Source organism: Acomys minous, assembly GCF_964271855.1.
Source record: "Acomys minous genome assembly, chromosome: 17".
Classification (NCBI taxonomy): Eukaryota; Metazoa; Chordata; class Mammalia; order Rodentia; family Muridae; genus Acomys; species Acomys minous.
Window position 1 is genome coordinate 35838397 of NC_140500.1, and position 19414 is coordinate 35857810.

Genomic DNA, 19414 nt, shown 5'->3' on the forward strand with positions numbered 1-19414 from the left:
CAAAAATGTCTTCATATTAACATACTTGTAATAAAATTTCTAATAACATCCTTCACAAAACTTAAAAAAACATAAATTTTATTCAGAAGCACAAAAGACGCAGAATAGTCAAAACAATCCTAAGTATAAACATCAGGATAAGAGATATCTAGATGCCTGATCTCAAATTATACTGCAGAACCATAGTGACAAAGATGCCATGGTTCTCACACAAAAGCAGACATATAGACTAATGGAATATAATGATATACCAAAAAACTAATACAGCATCTTAACTTTCAGCAAAGTTTTTTAAAATACACATTGGAGAGTAGGAGAACATGTCTAACAAATGGTATTGAGAAAACCAAACTTACAGGTGTTGAAAAATAAAATTAGATACATATTTCTTACTTTATCATGTATCAAACACCTTAATTCAAGACTTGAAGCTTTAGAAACCGCTAGAGAACAACATAGGGAAAGCACTTCAAGACACACGCACGGCAAGGCCTTTCTGCAAGTGAATCCGATAACACAAAAATAATTCTAAATTTGACAACTATGATTATATGAATTTTAAATCTACTGCATATCAATGAAAATAATTCAACAGAATGAAGATACAGATGGAAATGGGAAGAAAATCCCGGCCAACTACACATCAGACAAATGTTGATAGCTAGAATGTATAAAAAATTTACAAAGATTAAACTCCCAAAATCAAATCATTTAATCAGTGGATGGGTTGATGGGTTGAACAGACAGTTCTCCAAGTAGGAAATGTAAATGTGCATAAATATTTTGGAAAGGATTCAGAATCCTTGGATAATCTGGAATGCAAATTAAATATTTTTTTGAGATTCCACCTTACCCCAGTCAGGATGATTAACATCAAAAAGCAACAAATGCTGCCTATGATGTGGAGGATTATTATTCACTGTTAGTAGGAATATAAACTTGTGCAACCACTCTGGGAGTTACTTTGGAGGCTTCTTTTTTTGTTTGTTTGTTTTTTGTTTTGGGTTCTGTTTTTTTTTTTACATATATAAAATAAACTACATACAGCAAGAAGAACCATGAAATAATTAGGAATTGTGTAAATGATACATTCATAATGTTTTGGCTATTTGTATTTGTCAGCCTTGAAAAAAACATATGACCTATCTTGGTGAGTCTAAAATTCTGAATGTAAATCAATATCTATCATGTGTCATCTCTATTAGTTTAAAGCATCTATCTAAGCGAGGACATTTTGCCCAGTGGCTTGGGTGCCATATTTGAAGCCATCTCCACAAGGAGGTTCATTGATGCTCACCACCATCTTTAAGGTAGGCTGGGTGTTGCCAGGAGTTAACCTATCTTGTTGTCAAAGAATCATTAATAGAAATTTATTTTGATACATTGCTTTAGAATTCAAATTTAAGATTGTTTTACACACAGTATACATATTTCTACTCCAATATGAGGTATTGTAGCCATGCCACTCAAATAGAATGGAAGAGAATTCTGCCTAAAACTTGGCAAGCTTGGATGCAGGCAGAGTCGATGGCCAAACTCAATAGTTCCTGCCTCACAAATATGTCTGTCAGATATATTGGGCCGGAAGGCTGAAGATGATGCTCCAACATTATAGAGAGTTTTGGGTGACTATTCAGGTAGAAAACTGTCTCTGTCATTTAATTTTTTTAATTAAATTTGGAAGCTGATAACCCACACCTCCTGTTTATGCAGGTAATTAATTTTACTCTTTCTCAAGTCTCTGAGACTTGAGTTTCACAATTAAGCCTAGTTTTTTAGTGATTAAAATGTTCTTAGATCTAGTTAGACGTTTTAAGTTGACAGAGAAGAGATATGATAGATATTGAATTATATTCAGAATTTTAGACTCATCGAGATAGGAAAATGTTTTCTTCAAGGTTGCCAAATACAAACAGCCAAAACGCTATGAATGAAACATGAATGTAATTCCTGGCTGTTCTGTGGTTCTTTTGCTGTGGTTTATTTTATATAGGTGTAATAATATAAATGTATGTGTAAAAAATTTTAAAATTAATTAAAAATGATGGGCAAATGCTGCCAAAAAAAAAATCTATCTAGGCCTAAAAACATCTTAACCCCTAAACAACTAAGCTTAATTATAAAACTAAACTATCTGGTCTCCAACCCCATCAGAGATTTGAGAAGGAATAATAATAATTACCTGTGTAAACAGAAGTGCAGTTTAGCAGCTTTTATAGTGGTTTCTTGATAAATTCAAAATAGAAGTGCCACATGGCCCAGCTCTATCACTCCTGGGTATATACCCGAAAGGTTGTAGATCAACAAATGTACACTCACACATCGTTAGCTGCACTATGCACAGTTGCTTGTAAATGGAGCCGTCCTAGAGTCCAGCAACAGACATATTGAAAATATATGTGGTACATATATACAAGAGAATTATATTCAGCCATAAAATAAAAGGAAAACATGATGTTGCAGGAAAATAGATAAATGGATGGAACTGGAAATTATTTCTAAGCAAAACAAACTGGACTCAGAATGAAAAGTTTCATGTTTTCTCATATGTGCAATAAGTGTGTACGTGTGTGTGTGTGTGTGTGTGTGTGTGTGTGTGTGTGTGTGTGATGAAACTAGAAAGGAAATCTTGAGAGAGGGAAAGAAATAACAAGTGGGAATAAAATAGAGTAATGCAATGCATGTGGCATGAAAACAAAAGAAGAAACTATCTGGAGGGGGGTGGGGGGAAGGGAACAAACAAGGAAAGAACATAGAGGAAGATGGATTAAAATTAGATAATAATAACACATGTGTGGAAAATGCCGTAAAGAACTCATTACTTTGTATGCAACCTTAAAAAAATAACTCCAGAAAGTATTAAAAAGATAGTAGTGGGTTTTTTAAAAAGCTAAAAAGCAAGCCAGGCACAGTGGCACACACCTGTAATCCCAGCATTTGGAGAGGCAGAGGCAAGCTGATCTCTGTGAGTTTGAGGCCAGCCTGGTCTACAAAGTGAGTCAAGGACAGCCAAAGCTACACAGAAAAAAGTTAAAAAGCAAACACAATTTTAAAAAAAAATACGAACTTTATATAAAGAGATGATTCTAGGGGGAAAACTGACTAAAAGCCAATGGCATGCTCCTGAACTTGTGGAAGGCTGTAAGCCTGATAACAGTTCAGCAGAGCCATGACTGACAAGAAAAATTCAGGAGACTACCTCTGTAGCCCTGTCCTGAAAGAGAGAGGTCCTGTGGGGTGGGAACCTCCTCAGTGACACTTCTAGCAAAGTATTTAAAGTCACTTGCAGGTGATGTCTATGCAGGGCTTCTGATGGTTCCAAGAGAAACTACGGAGTTCGTTTTTCCTTTTTTGTCCACTAGTGTGCAGAGCCCTTAGGTTTTGATGATCAAATCAAGTATATTTTAATTCACAGAAACTCATTAAAGTACCAGGATAAAGGACAGCAGGGTCTATATGGAGGTAGAATGCATCAAATGGAAAAAAAAATTTAAGCTTCTCTTAAAAGTATACTGTATACATGTCTCCCCTTCAGGAGCTATGCTGGGGACAGGGAGTATAGTGCCGAGACACACGTGCTATATAGCACTGTTGGAGTTTTGCTTCAAGGTGGAAAATGTGGAGGTATTCAAGCAAGGTTTAGCAAAATACAAATCAGTAAGGGTGGGATCTTATTCACCTAACCCAAAGCCATTTCTACAGCCAGAAGTGACCAGGTAGCTTATGGGGAACTCTCTGGAGGGCTAGTTGAGGTGATGTTCCCAATCCAAGTCACTGTACCCAATGACATTCCTTTGTCAGAACAGTTGATGTAAGTGTTGGCTGGTTTCATGCTGTATTGGACCTTGATACCTTCTTTTCTGTCCTCTCTTAGCTTCAGAGACCCAGGATCAGCTCTCACTTGCTTGGAATGTTAGTTGTAGAAGCACAGTGATTCTGCTCATGCTCTGTAATAAAGTTTCATCATATGGATGGTATAATGATAATTTTAAATATTTGAGAAGCATCTAGAAAAAATACAAACATAGCCATAGAGAGTTTAAATGTAGAAAGAACCATGTGTGGTTAGAAGCTGTAAATTGGTTCAGTGAAAACTCGTGCACCAGTGGCAGATTACTTTTCTTACCAGTGAGGCCCTGGAAATGCCCACACAACACAAACTATTGAGACTGATATTGGTTGAATGCACCCCATTAGCTGGTAAGTCTCTTTTGCTGGTGAAACCCTACAATCTGGTGTGAAAACGTGAAGAATTCAGACTGAGACTGAGCGGACGCTCCCTTCCTAACGCCTACCATTCCTAGTAGAGAAATCTGCTTAAGCAGGCTGCTTGCTGTTGGAGAATGACTGCCGATCGTCCTGCTCCATTGTGCACCTTGGCTATTATGCTGTCAACATGCCAGGCATGGTTCTGCAAGAATCATGTGACTTCTGTATATGCAACCAACAATTTTCCTGTTGTACTTAAGGCAAACTGAAGAAATCATGTTGGGTATTGTAAGCTCAACCAATGGGGAATAGGTGCTATTGTGGGAGCATTGATGTGCCTTGCATTTACACTTGTAGATTGGTGATGCTATTGACCATAGTATAGGACAACTCTTCTTACAGTGTATGGCAGTAACTACAGGCAGCCATGATTTGTCAAACTGATAGTAATAAGTTTGTCTGATACCATGGTCTATACTATTGCCTAGTGGCCCAACATTAGGTCATATATGGAAGAAAAAAATCACACATTTAAATCTCCTTTCCAAGGTCTATGGGATGATGCAGAAGAAGAAATAGGATGACTGTAAAAGCTGGAGGAAGGCATGGAGTGTATGGCAGCCACTTCCTTCATGTTGAACAAGATCGTTGTCATCTTGAATAGGAGCAGCTGTGAACACCCACATAAAACTCTAAAAAAGTCAGGCCTATCAACATTCACTCATGGAGGAAGGAGGAAGCCCCATAAGGCTCATGAGATCTTTATGAGGCCCAGCTTCTGCCCACGGTTACAGAATAAGTAAACAATTCAAAAAGTTGGGACATTTTGGTAATATACCTATTCATTACTTACATAATATCATAAGTCATTCAGCACTGTGGGTAGGGCTCTTCAGTGATGGATATCCCTGTGAGATCGTCAGAAATTTAGCTGCTTATAAGTTGTTCAAAATTCTTCCTAGATGCTTCTGAACTTATTGGCAGGACCAAAGTATTTTACTGCCCATGTTATCATGGGTCCTTAATATCAAAGGTAGAAAAAGGAGCAGAAGAAACACAAAGCTCCTGGCTCAAAGTCAGCACTGTCAATTATGTAAGTATTATCGTGCCAAAAGTAAGCACATATGCATCCTGTCCTCAGGTAGTTAACAGTGGAGAAAGGGGGAAATACACATAAATAGAAGGAAAGAAAAACAGATTAAAAACAGTTGTCAGTTGCAGAAAGGGCAACTGAACCTGGGAAGAAGGTGGCTGTTTCCAGAAGGAAAACTGCCTGGCAACTTCTCATCATGTGAGTCATTTCTTGAGACAGACTATTAAAGGAAGATAATAAAAGCCTAAGTTAGTCAGACTTTTGCCTGCTGTAACAAACACCTTTAAAGAACAGCTTAAAGGAATGATACATTCTGACTGATAGTTGCAGAAATTGTCACTAGGCTTACAGTTCCTGCCATGAATTTTCTGGGCTTTAAGTCAAAATAGACAGCCTTTAGCTACCCCCAAGGATACCTCCTACTATCACCCTTTTCAGTCTGTCTTGATATTCTGTTATTGTTGTAATTTGTAAGCATTACAGCCAGATAGGACTACTGACTAGTTTTCTCCCTTGGCAGTTTACATAGCACCTTCAAAGGCTAGACCTCAGAGAGATAGCTTTCAGGTCAGTTCTAGCTCAATACCTCTGATCTTGTATCCTAGGTATAAAGACAGTGTCTTCATCTATAGGATCTTACCTTCAAGTTCTGGGAAGCAACCCAGGGCAACACTAATAGCTGATATTGTCTCAGGAGTATTGGACCAAACAACTCAAAGGAAGTTTGCCCATGATCTCAATACAGTTTAACTAAAACCCCATTCTTATTCTGGAGATACCATCTGTCCAACTTTTCATGTAAAATTCCCTGTCAGTGTGACTAGTGCTCTCATGGTGGACCTTTTCTTTGATAGAGAAAAGACAAGGTAAGTCAAGATGGTCAGGAAAGGGATGCAGCTGCCTAATGCAGCTTGAGAGCAGCATTCTCGACTGCCCTGGAGGGAACAGTTCTTATTAATAACTATAAAGCATACTGCATGCTAGGAAAGGAAAAGTGATTTCAAATCCCAGTCCATGGACATAGGATCCTAATGCTTTCTGTGCAAGAGTTTAAGACCAATTTCAACAGAAGATGGAAGGATATGGCTGTATTTCCATGGTCCTCAGCGTGTGACTTCTTATGCTTTGCTGAAATCTAAGTAACATTTCTAATCGCATGACAAAAAATTCTACACAGCGACTGCTCTTAATAACATACTTGTGGTTAGCCATTTCATTACCTCATAATTACCAGCTCATTAGAGCAAATAATATATCCTGTGGGATAAGCTCATGCCTCTAATTTTAAAGAAAAGAGTAGGAAGGCTGTCTTAAAGTTACCAGTAGGCAATGTACAGAATTAGCTATTGAAATGAATGAATATAAATGTACTTTATAAAAAGTAAACAGTGATATGATGATATTTATAGCTAATTCTGAATCGCAGAACTAAATACTAAATGGATGAAAGTTCTTGCTCTCTCATTTTACACGTTAAAAAAAAAATAAGGAAGCAGAAGAATCACTTCCCTCCACAACCCAAAAGCTAAAAGGAACAGTCAGGACAAGCATTGGCTGCTCCTTCCTTATCCCGTAGCTCTTTCTAACCATAGCATACTTTAAATGCAATGTACATTGGATCTTTTTTATATTGAATAGTTGCAATATTGGGAAAATGTGGAGCTAGTTCATTGAATTCTCTGGTTGAGTTCAGATAGAACAGTGTTTTCAGATTCACAACTTTACAGTAGCTACACAGATAAATTTCAAGGTCAGGGCTCTCACTGGCTCCATAAATAACAGCTCCACTATAGAACATTTTCTCCATTCCTCCTCAGCCTTCAGGTGACACACCTTCCTCAGCCAGACTTTTCTTCCTTCAGACCGCATGAGCATCTCCCTACTGTGTGTTACTGTAGCTCTGTATCCTACAATTAAATCACACTTTAATTTGGATACAAGGTCCCATGAAGTGCAGGCTAACCTCAAACTTGCTATGTGAGGATGACTTTGAGTTTCTGATCCTCCTGACTCTACTTCCCAAGTACTGGGGTTATGGGTGGGTATATGCTTTCATGCACAGTTTATATGATGCTTGGAATCAAACTCAGGGTCTTGTGCATGGTAAGCAAGTGCTAAGATGCATCCCTTGCCTCACATTGGATTTTTAATCAACCATGACAAACTTTCCCCTACTAGACCATTACTTCTCAAACTTGCTTATGCATCAGGATAATTTAGGTGGCTTTTTCAACTACAAATATGTGGTCCTAATCCAGAGTTTCTGACTCAGTAGGTCTGATGAGCAGCCGATAGACCTCCATATCTAGCATACCCCCCATGTGAGGCTGGTGGTCCAGCAACCACACTGAAGAGCACTGAGCTAGACTCTGTGGTCCGTGAAGAAAGGATCCAAGTCTGTCTAACTACCTGTTATTCTGGCAGCACCTGGAATATGGTAGGTTCTCAAAAAAATTATGAAGTATTTTCTCTTTTGAGAGAAAAGGTTATGATTCCACACACCTATAATATGATAGCAAGGAGAGCCTAATGGGAGATAGAGGATAACTGTGCTAACTATGCATTCTTTATATATATATGCATGTATATATATGTATGCATGTATATATATGCATGTATATATATATGTATGCATGTATATAAGAATGCATGGATATACATAAGTGTACATAATAATATAATGTAGATGCATGCACATATATAAGAAAGCATGGCTATACATAAATGTATATAATAAAATTATTCCTAAACAAAACATTGTGCATAATGATCAGTTGTGTCTCTCTAATACGCCCTAAGTTTTTAAAACTCAATTCTAATATAAACTGGTAGAGACCGTTTAGGTCTTCTCTTGCTAAGGAATGTAGTGTTCACCTTAGTCCTAGATAATTGAAGCTGACTGGCTTCTGGTAAATAGCTGCATCTGCCCTCTCCCTGTAATTGTTGTAGACCCCTCTGACCTCAACGCCCTGAACCAAATGTAGACCAGCTGTGTACCTGTGTCCCGAGAAACATTATTCAGTAGAAGTATCCTAGTCATGAGTAAATTGCTTCCCGGGATCTGTGAGCCTACAGATCCTGTCTTATGCAAGAGCTGAGACAGCAGCCACCAGTCAGAAAGGTGATTTACAGGTTCTGCAAAGTTTCCTTGACCAATAAATATATCTTCCGCTTCCTCATTCTAACCTGTCACCAGGCTGAGGTTTCTACCAGGAAAGAAGCCATTCTTAGCTTTCTAGTCTTGTCTTTTCACAAGACTCCTGTTGGGATGCCAATATGGTAGTGCTTTCAAACATTACTCATCATTTCAAGCCCAAATAGAACTCATTTATCATAGTGCTTTGCAGATAGACAGCCATCAATGAGAAAACCACATTTGGAAAACAAGCCAGCAAGGCAAGGATCCTAGCTGGTATAGAACCCCACAGCAGAGGAAATTCAGGGAAACTCGGTCCCTCGGCCAACAATCAGCCAAAGGTTCTAACAGAGAAAAAGGAAGAGGGTGCACTCGCTAGCCTTGGTATCCACTGTACATTTTCAGTCACTCTTATACATAAAAACACTATGACCCTGCATTCAACCCAGACAGAAGCCAAAGCTCAAAAACATTAATTAAAATATATTGATTACAGTGTGCCAAAGACGTACTTTATCAATATCTTCCCTAGTACATTTCTGCTGTTAAATTGACACCCTAGGTTATCTGAGGGGTAGGTTAACTAAGGGATTGCAAAGATTGGATTGGCCTGTGGCCATATCTGTGAGCGGTTGTCTTGAGTGTTGATTGATAGGGAAGGTCTCAGCCCATTGTGGGCAGCACCAACCCTAGCTAGGTGTTCTACAAAACCAGAGGTGTTTCTAAGAAAAGGTGTTTGTAAGAAACCTTCCCTTCCTTGGCTTCCCATGGTGGTGGACTATGATCTGCAAGTGTAAGTCAAATAAGCCCTTTCCTCCTGGAGTTGCTCTTTGTCAGGGTGTTCATTGCAGCAATAAAGAAAACTGGATAGTTCATTTATTACTGTGACAAGACTGTATTATGTGACTACATACTTCTATAAGATTACAAAGCATCCATTTTTGTTCCCTTTCATATAGTGGAGAATCTGAAGCTTAGAGATGTTAAAGAGTTGGCCAAACACCAGGCAAGAGGTAGACATGGGGTACAAACCTGGGGCCATCTACATATCACCTTTATTCGAACTCCTTCCTCTTCCCACTCTCCTCTTCCTCCTCTTCTTCTTCCTTCCCTCACCTTCCTTCCTCTCTATCTTTATTTCTTTCTCCTTGTTTTTTCCTTCTCTCCTCTACTTACAAGGAAAATACATCATACTGGTATTACTGAGCATGAGCTATAAAACAGTCATCAACTATGGTCAGGCCTCAGTTTCCTGACCTAAAAAGTAGAGCATCTGTGACATAATGTTGAATAAGAATGTCTCCCATAGGCTCATGCATTGAAATACTTGATCCTCAGTTGATGGTAAGCTTTGGGAGGTGTGGACTTGGTGAATGAAGTTTATCACTGGAATCTTGCCTACCTGTAGTTCATTTTCTCTGCTTTGTGATTGCATTTGAAGATACAAGCTCTCTGCTTCTATTCCTGACACATGTTATTGCCATGATGGACTCTTATCCCTCCAAAATTGTAAGGCCAAATAAGCCCTTCTTTCCATAATTTGTCATGGTCACAGTGTTTTATCACAGCAACAGAAATATAACTAACACATAATAAGCATAACCCCTATATTTTCCATTATTCACATTACTATTACTTAAGCTCTGAGAATAAAACAATTTCCTTTCAGTTTCATTTATTATCTTCATTGAAAAATTCAATTCTGAATATTCATCAATGGATAAATGGGTCAAAAATATGACATAACACCATATATGCTACTACATATAGTAGAATAAATAATATGTTCTTCTGTCATTTTAAAAGATGAAGTTATTTCATTTGTAACAATATGGATAAACCTAGCTAATTTTATTTTAAGTGACATACCCTAGAACTTGAGGACAAATTCCACATAATCTCAGTCATAATTAAATTCTTTAAAGGTGGTAAAAGTAGTGAGTAGAGTGGTGACTAGTAACAAGGAAAGAAAGAAGAAAGAAAGAAAGAAAAGAAGGAAGGAAGGAAGGAAGGAAGGAAGGGCTTTAGAAGTCAGCACTGATCAACAGATAGGTGAGAGTAAGTTGTCTTCCTACTGTACACAAGGACAACCATAGTACAAAACAAAATTTGTCTTTCCAAACAGCTAGAACAGAGGCTTTACATGAAAATAATAAAATTCTAACTCTATTGAGTTGATTATTATCCAATACTGAATATTGTCCAATATAAACATGTTTCAAAAGCTACATATTACTGAAAAAATCTGAATGACTTTTGTGTCAATTAAAAGTAAGTTTTAGAGTCAAACATTGCCTCCTGTTAACATGTGTTCCTGTTAAACAGAAGAATTAGTATTCAAAAGAAAAGACTGTTTTCAAGTGGTCAGCCCTAAACACATGTACAGAAAACCAACATTATATAGACTCAGCAGGGCTTGAAAGTATGAATAGATACTCCTCCTGCCTTCTTCCTTTCCTTCACCCATTCACTATTTTGGTACTTATTCTGTGGCTTTTTTTTTTTTACCTCATATTACATTCTACAATAGTTTTCCTATTTTAAGAATGGTCATTAATGGTCTGGAAACTATTTTAAGTATATATCTATATTGTATTTGGCTTAATATTTTCATTACATGGTAAAAGACATTAAGTACTCAAGAGAAGGCTACTTAATAAATAAAAATACCCCGAGACCTCAAACCAATAGATGTACAAATTATAGCATAGAAATTCAACAAATGTCAGGACAACATAGCACCTCAAAGAGATCATAACTCCTCAACTGCTGAACTCAAAGACATTGACATGAACAAAATGACAGGTGAAGATTTCAAAAGTTTTCTGACAAAAATGAATCTGAAAAAAGATACAAACAAGTAGATGTGCTCAACACAAATCCCCAAGAGAAAGTCAGCAACATAGAGTGTAAAAGCAGCATAAGGGACTTTAAAAATCAGCAATATGGATGAAAAATACTACCATGGAAGAAAAATTTATGAGAAATTGAACTTTTAGAAAAGAAACAAATGAAAATGTTGAAAATGAAAACCTTGTATATGTACAAAAATAAAATAATTTTAAAATGAAAACATTAATTAATCAAGTTAAAAAACACATTTTAAAAATATCACATAAATTTGAGCACTTGAAAGAGAGAATAACAGAGGTGGAAGAAGTTGATGAAATACTATATTCATATATCTCAGTATGGATAAAAATGAATCTACCACAGTGTCCATGAACTTGAAGATACAATTAAAAGATAGCTCATAAGAATCCATGGAACAGTAGAAGAAACTGAGATAAACACTGAAGGCTTAAAGAATCTATGCAATAAAATTAACCAAAAACGTTCCCCAAATCTAGAGAAAAAATAGTCATCAATCATACAAGGCATCTACAACACCAAAGACACACAACTAGAGAAAAATTACTCGATGACAAACTATAATTAAGATATCAAACGCATACAGCAATGAGTTTAAAGCTGTAAGGGAAATGCCAACTCACTTACAGAGACAGAAGCATTAGGGTAACATGATCTTTCTCATCACTGGCTTTAAAAACCAGGAAAGCATTTAAACCCTGAAAGCAAAACACTGCCAACCAACATTACTATATCAGCAAGGTATCTTTTAAACTTGATAAGGCCATTTCAAGTCAAGGGCAAAAAAAGCACAACTCATGATTGCAAAGACAACAGTGCAAAAGATGCTTAAAGTACCATGCAGAGAAAAGGAAGAAAGTCTTAATCGTGAGAGCATAAAACAGGAATTCCTGGAGGATGTACATCAGAGATGCTGAAAATCACTATGCAGACAATTCAAAAGGTTCCCTTACACTTGCCTACATAAAGATTAGTAAAGACTAAGAACCCACAGAAGATCAGATTCACAGAAGCCTAATGGGAAGAGCTTGACAGGAGAGAGATACAATAGACAACAAATGTCAACAACACTTAAAGTTTTCTCTCTCTCTCTCTCTCTCTCTCTCTCTCTCTCTCTCTCTCTCTCTCTCTCTCTCTCTCTCTCTCTCTTTCTCCTGTATAGACAGAACAATGGGGTGGCAGCTGGGAAAGGATGTGGCAGAAAAGGAACCTTGTTTGTTTTGGAGATGAAACTTAAATAAAGCTCATTCTTGCACTACTATGAACAAGCCAATAGAAAAGGTTATGGCAAGGGCCAAAGACCTTGCCTGGGGTAGGGACTGGGTGCTGAAGCATGTAGGAAGAAGTTGGCCTTAAGCAGCAGATTGCATCTCCTCCCAGGATTGTAGAGTAAGGCAAAGTTTGAGCATTCTGAAGTAGTTATTACTAAAGAATGGACTAGTGAGAGAATCAGTGGCCCTTAAGCAGCACTGGTTTGGTGTCTAAGCATGATGACTATGTAAACTAAGATTATTAAACATAGAAATATAATGATTTCCATTTATAAAAGACCTGAAAGATCAAAGAACTCAAGGTATTTTAATTGTTGTCTATTTTATATGTTTTAACTAAAATATAACCATATCCGTCTACCCCTTTACATGTACACCCCTTGCTCTCTCAAATCCATGGCCTCTTTTCTTTGTTACTGTTACGAATACACACACACACATGCACATGCACATGCACACACACGTACACACCCACACCACACACATACACAAATTCATAAATAAATAATATATACATAAACATATAAATACAGCCTGCTGAATCTGTTTAGTGTTCTTTATATGCATATGAGTTCATGGCTGACCACTTGAATTAGAGGGTTCATCCTTGAGAAAGACTAATTCTCCCACTCTCAGAATCCTTTGGTAGCCTCTAGTTCTTTAAGGTAGGAAGCCATAAGATGTTCCCCTTTCTACATTAACAGGTCTATCGGCATTGCCTTTATTTGGGTCTTGTTTGTTCAGCCATATTACTGAGGTATCATGAGTGTATCTTCCCTCTCGTTTCTAGGAGTCACATGTCACAGCAGATTTCCTGGTCTTCTGGCTCTTATAATTATTCTTTCCCCTTTTGGGGGATGTTTCCTGACCTTTAGGTATAGGAGTTGTATTGTAGATTTATCCACCAATGCTGGGCAGCCCATGTTCAGTTTTTCTCTGCATTTTGATCAGTAATGGTCTGTGTCAGTAGCAAAGAGAAGCTTCTTTAGTGAGGGTATGAGCTATGCTTCTCTCTGAGTATAAAGTAAAGCATTTAGAATACAATTGGGAGATTTGCTGGTTTACTAACGTGGCAGTAGAAGATTCTCCTCTGAGATCTGTGACCTCAATAGCCCAGGGAGGTTGAGTAAGTTTCTAGTACCAGGCATGAGTCCCCTCATGTTGAGTGGGCCCTAAGTCTAATTAGGCAACGATGGTTACCACCAACACATAAGTGCCACTATGGCACCATTGTTGGTGTCCTGCTACACTGCTCAGTGCTGTCGTTCATAAGTGTCACAGTTAAATAGGACTGTTGATAGTTTTCCTCCCTCTGGATCATAATAGAATGTTCTGGTTCAGTAAAAACTAGCCTTCACAGAGGCATGAACCCGTCCTTTCACTGGGGAGGTCTGAAGGTGGACTGTGGTTAGCTCAAAAAAAAATTGTGATGAGGCAGAAAGCCAGTACATCAAGATCCGTCTTTTTTGTAAAGCAAGCTTTTCAATTCCTACTTGGACTTTCACAGAATGAAAACATTTCTTGGCATATGTTTAAAAAGACAATACACCGATGTCCATATTGATTTTTTCCACCTACCTATGACAAATGAAGACACGGAGGATTAACCTTTGTACGTAAACATACCAAGCAATACAGCTGTGACTGTGGTAGGTGGAAACACAAAAGCATCTAATCCACAGAAGATCTCAATTAAGGCTCCCAGGCTACCACTTTTAGAAATGGTAATGCCATGTTTGTGGAGCTGATTAGATTAAAATATCAACACAACCTCCCCAACGCATCCTTAATAACAGCACGAAAAATGTTTGTCTTGACAGAGAGAAATTGTTTGACTGCGTGAAAATATGGGAAACAAAACAGCATAAAAAGAGGCAGTGCCGGCACCAATAAAATAGATATCTTGAGTTCTTGTGGTGATGGTAGTGGTAATATGATATTGTGTGTGTGTGTGTGTGTGTGTGTGTGTGTGTGTGTGTGTGTGTGTGTGTGTGTGTGTGTTGAATAAGTTGTATGTATTTATGTGCAGGTGCACATGGAGGCTGGAAGTTTATGTCTGGGGTCTTCCTCCATCACTCTTCAACCTTAGATTTTTGAGACAGAGGAGTCTCCCCCTTGAACCTAGGGGTCACCAATTCAGCAATGCTATCAGGTTACCAAGTCCCATGTATCCTCCTGTCTTTGCCTCTTCAGAGCTAGGGCTACAGGCTTGTGTTACAGCCCTCAGCTTTTTACACAGGGGCTGAGGACCTAAATCCAGATCCTTGTGATTGTGTGACAAGCACTGGCAATTGAGCCATTGGGAGACCTGGCCCAACTGTTGTCTTGTTTTCATTTTTTACTTGGGGCAACCTAAGAAACTGAAAAGCTAAGGTTAAAGTAGAGAGTTTGGCAACTTTAGATCCACTATTTTTAGCACAATATCTAGCCATTTTAAAACTATCAAAAAAATTACTATTTTTTACATATACATATTACACACATATATATACATATATATATATGTATATATAAAATAAACTCCATACAGCAAGAAGAACCATGAAGCAATCAGGAATTATATAAATGTTACAATCACAGTGCTTTGGCTGTTTGTATTTGGCAACCTTGAAGAAAATATATTTCTTGGTGAGTCTAAAATTCTGAATGTAAATCAATATCTATCATATCTCATCTCTATTAACTTAAAACATCTATCTAGACCTAAAAATATCTTAACCCCAAAACAACTACGTTTAAAACTAAACTATCTGGTCTTCAACCCTATCAGAGACTTCAGAAGGAATAAAATTAATTATCTGAGTAGAAAGGAAATGCAGGTTAGCTGCTTCCAAATGAGAAAATGACAGGGACAGTTTGATGCCTAACAGTCACCCAAAACTCTCTATAAGGTTGGAGCATCATCTTCAGCCTTCTGGCCCAATACATCTGACAGACATATTTGAGAGGCAGGAACTTTTGATGACTTGCTTACCCTGCCTAGGCAGAGTTTGGCTGTCAACTCTGCCTGTATCCAATCTTGCCCATTTTTAGGCAGAATTCCCCTTTCTGAGGACTAAGGGAGAGAGAGGAGATGACGGAAGGAAGGTGGGAGTAGAAGGGAGAAAGGAGTGGGCTACAATCTGGATGTAAATAATTTTAACTGCAGAACAAGCAGGTAACTTATATAGCTAATCCCACTACTTGGGATGGTTCTGAGATGAGCTGAGACACAGAAGTCTATGCATAGACAATGCTACCTGTTGGTCACAGAATCCTTGTGACTTTTATTAGATACCATTCTTCATATGGCATGAATGAAGATTTATAGATGTGTTTCTTCTGCTCATACAAACATTAGAGAGCCAGCCTTAATTGTTCTGTGCATCCCACAAAAATAAAATAAAATTACCAATTTTTTAACCATCAAATGTTTTTAAAAGCCAATCACAATTGCCAATGGTGTAATTCTATCTATACGATATTCTGAAAATGATCAGTTATAGCGATGGGGAACAAATTAGTGGTAGCCAGAAATTAAAGGTGGACACTGGAGCACAACCCCAAAAGTATATCCTGAAGAACTTCTTATGAAGAGAAGAGTACTATATCAATTATAGTTGTGATTACATGAGTATATATACATATATATGACAGAACTGCACAAAATTTTACCCACATAGACAGTCCCACACACAAATGAGTAATATGAAATAATTAAACAAGGGTAAATGCATTCTGTATATTTTACTATTGTCACATTCTTGGTTTGAAATTGTACTAGTTACACAAAGTGTTCCTTATCAGCAGAAGCCCCAGTACTCCGAAACCTGAGACTTGAGGAGGCCCACACCTTGGAGGTAGGTAAGAAATAAGAGAAGCAAGAGGAGGCTTCTTCACCATTGGCCCTGGGAGCACACATTCCCTCAGTCCCATCTATTCTGCACTCGCTCCGCAAATAGCTGAAGACACAAAGATGCAGTGCAGCAAAGCCTAGAGGGATGAAAACAAAGCTGGAGGGCATGTGTAGTGGTTGCCCATCACTCACAGATGAATGGGGTCATTCACAATGAAAGCAACAGTGGGAACTGTCATAAAACCCTTTAAACATTTATGTCCAGTGTCCTTGATACAAAAAACCTGAAACCAAAAGTGATTTTCTTTTGGTCCTTTGTCTATGTTCAGATTTGTGAGTGTTTGTGTATGCATAATAATATAGTTAGGCCTAGGACCCAGGACTAAACACAGGATTTATTTGTTTAATGTATAGCTCATACATACAGCCTGAATGAGTTTTACATAGTATTCTTAGTACTCCTGTGTTTTGACTGAGACAAATCACATGAGGTCAGAGGTGGAATTTCTATCTATGTCATCATCTCAGGACTAAAGAACTTCTGATTTTATAACATTCCAGATTTTTATTCTTAGAGATGCTGGACTGATACTTGAGATGGTTTCTAAACCGAAGTGTCCACTCCTATCAGGATTGAAGTAATACGAGACCCTAATTTTAGTTATTTTTTCTGGATGCTAATTTTCTACTGAAACTCTATTATGGATTTTCTCTTATACTCTTGACTAATTTCACTGAAGTCTTGCCTTTTCTTCCTTGTTTGCTTCTCTTGCTATTATTTTTAAATTAAATTTATTTATTCACTTTATATCATAAATGCAGCCCCCTCACTCCTATCCTCCCATTCCCACCCTCCTACCCTCTTCCCTTTTTTCCCATCCTCTTCTCCTCAGAGAAGAGGAGGCCCCACCACCTGCCACCCCCCACCCCTGTAGCAACCCACCCCAGCACATCCAGTCACATCAGGCCTAAGTGCAACCTCTTCCACTGAGACCAGACAAGGCAGCCCAGCTAGGGGCAAGTAACCTAAAAGCAGGCCACAGAATCCATGTCAGTGACAACTCCTGCTCTGCTTGCTAGGGGAGCCACATGAAGACCAAGCCACTTGTCAGTTTCATATGTGTGTGGCCTAAGTGCAATCCATGCATGATCTTTGGTTGGTGATTCAGTCTCTGTAAGCCCCCATGGGCCTAGCTAAAAATATGGGGTATACTGAACAACCTACAGGCAGCTCAATATCTTGGAAGGTGTCATTTCCAGGTAGTTCATTGGTCTGGTTCTCTTTTGCAGTGTTTTTTGGTATGAGAGTCTCCTAGGAATCTTGGCTTTTCTGCAGATCTCTGAGTAGGACTTATGACTTATAGAAGCTTGGGGAGCAAAAGGCCTAGTAAATATGGTCAGTTTCAAGAACTTCCTCAGGGCATTGAATTGTTTACTTCTTGTTTACAGGGTTTCCTTGCAGGCTGGATTGCTTCACCTCCCTTTATAATATTCTTTGTTTTAAGCTTCTCTCCAAAATGAACTATTTTGTCTCCGAGGAGATTGCCACCCAACACTTAGATGAATAAACTCACCCCTATGGGGATTTATCATTATCAGCCTTACATGATTACACATATAACATATCCAGAAGCCATACCTACTTCCTAATATGTTTATCATCCAGAACATTTCCCTGTTCCAAGATCATGGAGACTGAGATAACTCCAGAACAGATCTGAGTCTCCAACTTCTAGGTATCAGCTTATTCATCACTAAGCAAGTATAGGGAAGCATGACTTGATTCTTAATATTTCATATATTTGATCTTGCTATAATTCTGACTTTGCTCTGTTCTTTAAGCTATTGATAAGAAAAGTCCTTAATCCATTCACCTATACTCTTGAGTCTAAAATTAATGGAAAGTATTATATGGTGTCTGTATCCTATTACTCTAACTTTGGGTAGATTAGGGGCTCAGAGAAGCCTTAGAATAAATTGCATATGGGGTAGAAAGATGACAGCAGTTAAGAATGCTTCCTGCTCTTACAGGAAACCCCAGTCTAACTTCCAGAACCCATGATGGGTGTCTGACAACCACCTGTAATTCTAGATCCAAGAGATCTGATGCCTTCTCCTGTATTCAGTGGGTACCTGCACTCATGTGCACGTACATACAAACAAAATACATACATACATACGTACATACATACATACATACATACACACACATGCACAATTTTAAAGTAAATAAATTGTTTTTAAAAATAGGCTGCACAGCTCCTCACTAGGTAGTATATTCTTCCAAATACAGCAACTTTATAGATGTCTGCTGATATAGATGTCTTACCGTTTTCATCTCTTCATGTTGTTGCTCTAAAAATAAAGTGAGAGGATCCAAGATGGCGGCGAGCAGTGTGGACCGTGTTTGGAAGCTCCAGTGAACAATTCAGGGAATTGCACAGATTTCTGAGCCAGGAACACCAAGGTCCCTACACCACGGCAGCAGAAGTGCTCCACAGTTCGGAGGGACCAGGGTACGGAGGACCTCCTTGCCCCTGCACATGGGAGGAGCGTGGACTTTCTTGAATCAGAGCAGCAGTGGCAGAGACACCAGCGGCACCAGTGGCACCAGCGGCACCAGTGGCACCAGCGGCACCAGTGGCACCAGCGGCGGTGGCTGAGGTTTGCAGCTCAGAGCCTTCCAGTGGAGGCGATTGGTGTGGTGGACGGTGGGAGTTGCTGCGGGAGAGGGGACTCTGGACAGGATTTGGGTCGTGTGGTGCCTTGAGACCCAAACTGGACTCGGCAGACAGTTCAGCCCCAGAGTCCTGGGTTTGCTTAGTGAGCTGTGCTGCGGAGACACTGGCTCAGCTCAGCAAGCAATTCTACCCAAGGCTCAGCTCCCCTGCTGTGACATAGGCTGAGCTGAGTGCCCACTTCCACCCTAGGCACCAGCTCAACACAGCTGCAGTTCTCCTGCTGTGACGCAAGCTGAGTGGAGCACTCAGTTCCACCCT